This window comes from Macaca nemestrina, chromosome 9 (genome assembly GCF_043159975.1).
Source record: "Macaca nemestrina isolate mMacNem1 chromosome 9, mMacNem.hap1, whole genome shotgun sequence".
NCBI classification, from domain to species: Eukaryota; Metazoa; Chordata; class Mammalia; order Primates; family Cercopithecidae; genus Macaca; species Macaca nemestrina.
This window is the reverse complement of record NC_092133.1, coordinates 42,131,194-42,136,659: the sequence shown is the minus strand read 5'-3', so window position 1 is coordinate 42,136,659 and position 5,466 is coordinate 42,131,194. Positions and strand designations below refer to the sequence as shown.

Sequence of the window (5,466 nt, the reverse complement as noted above, 5' to 3'; positions counted from 1 at the left end):
ATTATACTATGAAGCTATAGTAACCAAAACACCATGATACTGGTATAAAATAGACACATAGATCAATGGAACAGAACAGAGATCAGGAGTCAACTACACCTACAACAGACAAAGTCAACAAAAACATACACTGGGAAAAAGATATACTTTTCAATAAATGATTCTGGGAACATTGAATAACCATATGCAGAAGAATGAAACTGGACTCATATCTCTCACCATATGTAAAAATTAACTCAAGATAGATTAAACACTTAAATATAAGACCTGAAACTATAAAAATCCTAGAAGAACACCTCAGAAAAACTCTTCTAAACGTTGGCCTAGGCAAAGAATTTCTGACTGTCATCAAAAGCAAATACAACAAAACTAGATATAGACAAATGGGACTTAATTGAACTAAAAGCTTCCATATAGTAAAAGAAATAATTAACAGAGTAAACAGGTAACCTACAGAATGGCAAAAAAATGTTTGTAAACTATGCATCTGACAAAGGGCTAATATCTAGAATCTACAAGGAATTCAAACTCAACAAGAAAAAAATAGATAACCCCCTTAAAAATGGACAAAAGACACGAACAGATATTTTTCAAAAGAAGACATACAAGCAGCCAACAAACAGGTAAAAAGGCTCAACATCACTAGTCATCATTGAAATGCAAATTAAAACTACAATGAGATACCATCTTATATCAGTCAGAATAGTTATTAAAAAGTCAAAAAGCAGATATTGGTGAGAATGTGGCAAAAATGGAATGCATATACATTGTTGGTGGGAATGTAAATTGGTACAATCTCTATGGAAAACAGTATGGAGATTTCTCAAATAATTGAAAATAGAACTACCATTCAAACCAGCTATACCACTACTAGATGTCTATCCAAATGAAAGAAATCATTATATCAAAAAGGTACCTGCACTCATATGTTTACTGTAGCACCATTCACAATAACAAAGTCATGAAATAAGTATAAGTGTTCATCAATAGATGATTGGATAAAGAAGATGTGACATATATATACCATGGAATACTATGCAACCATAAAAAATAATAAAATCATATATTTTGCATCAACATGGATGGAGCTGGAGGCCATTATTCTAAATAAAATAACTCAGAAACAAAAAGTCAAATATAGCATGCTCTCACGTCTAAGTGGGAGTTAAACTGTAGGTATACATGGACATCACAGAGGGCAATAATAGATAGTGGAGACTCCAAAGGGTGAGAGGGGCCAGGTGCGGTAGCTCACGCCTATGATCCCAGCACTTTGGGAGGCCAAGGGGGTCAGATTGCTTGAGGCCAGGAGTTTGAGACCAGCCTGGCCAACATGGGGAAACCCCACCTCTACTACAAATACAAAAATTAGCTGGGTGTGGTGGCAGGTGCCTGTAATCCCAGCTTCTTGGGAGGCTGAGGCAGAGAATCACTTGAGCCCAAGAGGCAGAGGTTGTAGTGAGCCAAGACCACGCCACTGCACTCCAGCCTGGGCAACAGTGTAAGACTCTGTCTCAAAATAAATAAATTAATTATTTAACTAATTTTTTTAAAGATGAGAGAGTGGCAGAGGGGTTAAAGGCTGAAAAATTACCTATTGGGTACAATGTTCACTATTCGGGTCATGGGTACACTAAAAACCTAAAGTTCACCACTATACAATATATCCATGTTACAAAACTGCACTTATACCCCCTAAATCTATGGAAATAATTTTAGAAAATCATTGCCTATCCCAATTTCATGAATATATTCATCTCTGCCTTCTTCTTGGAACTTTTTTTTTTCAGCCCCCTTGGTCATTGCAAAACAGAAACAAAATTATTCATAAATTGTGGGCAGTTCAAGGAACATCGCTGTGTACTTTCTCTTCCCTCTCCTCTCCAGAGGTGGGAGAAGTCGGAAGATGCTGCAAGTAGCTGGTTGATGGAGGTTTTTCACTTTATCTTCCATAAAACTAAGAATCAATGAGAACTAGTGGGAATGTCCCCTTCCCCAGTTAGGACAATGGATGAGTTGAAGGGGAAGAGTCTCTGTTTACTGGACGGTGCACGTGCAGAGGCCACTGAGAAAAGGTGAGCTCGCTGAGTGGGTATGTTCATTGCTAACCTCGCGTACGCACACACAGGTTGTGATTCTTGCAAACAACATGGCTTCTGATCCTTCCTTTGCATGCAGCAGTCTTTTTAAAAATATATTATATAATAATAATATGAATTTCTCTCTCTTGGTTTTTTTTTTTTTCTGTTTTGTTTGTGTGTTTTTCTGTTTCATTTAGGGATGGGAGTAGGAGGGGAGAGGAAGAAAAAATGTCATTTGTCTATTAGATCCTAAACATACAGAACTCCTGTATGGCTGAATCCAACTTCCTGCAGCATAGGGGAACTGGGCAGCACTTGCCTGGAAAAACTGGCTTCAATCAGAAGCCTTTCAGGGCTTTTCTTCAAGGAGAATAAGAAGTTGTGGATTACTGTTAGAGACTGTGAAAAGTGGAATCATCTCTCTACTTGAGAATCACTGTGTAATTTGAAGATAATCTTGACATTTTCATGGTCGTCGGGGAAGTTTCAGGGGCAGGCATTCCAACTTCCTTTCCTTTTCCTCCTGTAAATTCTGCTACCATCTCATCTCTGCCAGCTTTTGCTCTTGCACCTCCTCCTCCTTCGGCCGCTTAAGCTCACATTTCTCCCATTTCTTCCTTTCTTTCTCCTGGTCAGCTCTGGGAGAAGCCAGGTAGGCCTCATCCTGCTTTTGTCTCCACACCTGGGTCTGGTTTCTTTCTTCCCTTTCCAGGCATTCTGACACCAGGTAAGTCTGGTTTGTACCCATGATAGATATCAGTTGGTTAATGAGGTCATCCGCTTGAAGGAGGCCTTCTAGCCATCCCACCACAGTCATCCGCTGATCCTTCAGCATCACCATGGCCAGGAATGAATAGGTGTTGTCTCATGAGCCCCGGGAGACCCTATATCCCTCAGGTTTGTTTGTAGAGCATGCCCAGAAGAGCATCCTAGAGAAAGAACTTTAGTGAAATAACTTTGGGTTCACAGAGTGTGTTGCAACAAAACTTATCAGAGACCTGTTGATCATCTCCAAGAAGATAAATCAAAGAGTGAAGCTCCAGCTTGGCATCGTTAGGCTATGTGTTCTGGGCTAGAAGACAGGGTGTGCCCTCCCATATTTCTATTCAAATGCTAGCATAAATGAAACAATGTCCCCAACAGTGTCAGTGATCCGGCTGCGAAGGTGAAGCCATATAAAACAAAGGGCAAGCCCAAATATGTCAAGTATTGTGTAATAGGTAGACTGGAATGGAAGCATTATCAAGTAATAACCCCATCCAAGCAGACCCCTTGGTTGTGGTCTTGAGACAACATAGCTGTAGATCCTGGGGTCAGCTGTATTAACTTGCAGGGGTAGGGATGGAGGCGGGTTGAAAACGCTCCATACACTCTTTTGTTCATCCAAGCTGTCCTGTTCAGCAACCTCTATGTTCCAGTTATGCTGCTCCAAGGTATGGCAACACTGATCCATAGATTCTATGCCAGTTAGATCCTGAAACTGCAGCAGCTTCTCTGTCTGCTCCTGTGTTAGATCCTGCTCCTCAGACATCGCCTCTATGCTCCTGTGGAGTTTTATTATTTAACCTTTTATATCTATATCTAATATATCTACAATTGCTTTTGATGTACAGTGAGAGCACGGTAAAAATTCATTTTCATATGGATATCAAATTGTCCCAGCACCACTTATTGAAGACTTTCATTTCATTACTATACTAGAGTTTAATCTTTGTCATTAATCAGATAACATATATTGTGGGTTTGTTTTTGGATTTTCTATTCTGTTACATTGGTCTATTTGTCTATCCTCAGGCCCATGAGCTTTGTTATTTTAGCAATATAACAAGTCATGATATCTGGTAGTCTAAGTCCCCAGCCTTCTTCAGAATCGTCTTGACTGTTCTCAGTTCTTTGCATTTCTAGATGAATTTTAGGATAAATTTGTAAATTTCCACAGGAGGAACAAAAACAACTTCTGGGACTGTTACTAAAATTGAATTAACCAATAAATTCATTTGGAAAAAATTGATGTCTGGGTGGTTTTGTGATGGATTGATTTAGCTAGGCAATACTATATCTCCCAGAATTCTTTTCCCTGATGGTTTTTGGTTAGGGTAGACCATAGAAGGCCTTCCTTGCAAGAGATTTGGAGAGTAGAAGTAAAGCAGCAGCTATAATTTTTATGTTCATATGTCAGAGCATGCATTGTTATAGCTCATACACATTGTAGCTAATCTCTTGGCTCACCTTTGTTGATGTGGAAAAAACAGTCAGGTTGTAATTGCTCCAAATTACTCTGAATCCTCTTTCAACGCCTCCAACTCCTTGGCAAGTGGCACCAGTTTCTCCTGCTGGACACCCACATCACCAAGGCTGGAGGCAATGAGACTTAAGCTGATCCAGGTTCTGCCTCTGTTCTACCCCCTGATATCCTTCTTTCCTTCTCAACTGTCTGTCATACAGATTTCAAGGTCCAGCACTGGACACACAGACAGCCTTATAGAGGCTGTTTTATCAGCTCCTATATTATGCAAGGTTAAATTCCTATAACAAATCATAGATACATATGCATGTGTTCATATTTATGTATATACATATAGTGTGTGTGCACATGTGCATGTATGTGTGTACAGTCATGACTTGATTAATGATGACGATACATTCTAAGAAATGTGTCGTTAAGCAATTTCATCATTGTAAAAATATCATAGAGTGTACTCACACAAACCTAGATGGTACATCCTACTCCACAGCTAGGTTATATGGTATAGCCTATTGCTCCCAGGCTACAAAGTTGTACAATATGTTACTGTACTGAACACTGCAGGCAATTGGTAACACAATGGTATTTGTGTATCTAAACATATTTAAAGAGCATATGCTTGTTCTATGCTATTACCACTGCTACAGCATCACTAGGCAACATAAAGTTTTCAGCTCCATTATAACATTATGGGACCACCATTGTATATGCAGTCTGTCATTAACCAAAACTTTGTTATGAGATGCCTAAGTGTATTTATTTATCTTATCTTAGTAGTTCTGCCTCTCTGATTGAAACCTGACTGATACAAACATCTTTACAATATTGGGTCTTCCAATTCATGAACATGGTATATCCCTCTACTAATCTGGTCATCTTTAATTTCTCTCAATAATAATTTGTAATTTTTTGGTGTGATCTTGCCCAAGTTTTATTATATTTATTCCTAGTTATTTGATGGTTTTGATGCAATTGTACATTGTATCTTTTTAATTTCCCTTGCAAATGTTCGTTGCTGGTATATAAAATACAAATTACTTTTTTTATTTTGATCATGTATCTTGCAGCCTTGCTTAAAGTCAGTTATTAATTTTAATAGCTCATTAACTCTTTTGATTTTCTACATACACATTCATGTCA

The 5,466-nt window shown here is 38.5% G+C and overlaps 1 pseudogene; it reads right to left on the bottom strand.

Annotated features, from left to right (window-relative positions):
- Positions 1 to 2,312: 2,312 nt before the first annotated feature.
- On the bottom strand, positions 2,313 to 3,612 carry LOC105481179 (FAS-associated factor 2 pseudogene; annotated as a pseudogene).
- Positions 3,613 to 5,466: the final 1,854 nt, after the last annotated feature.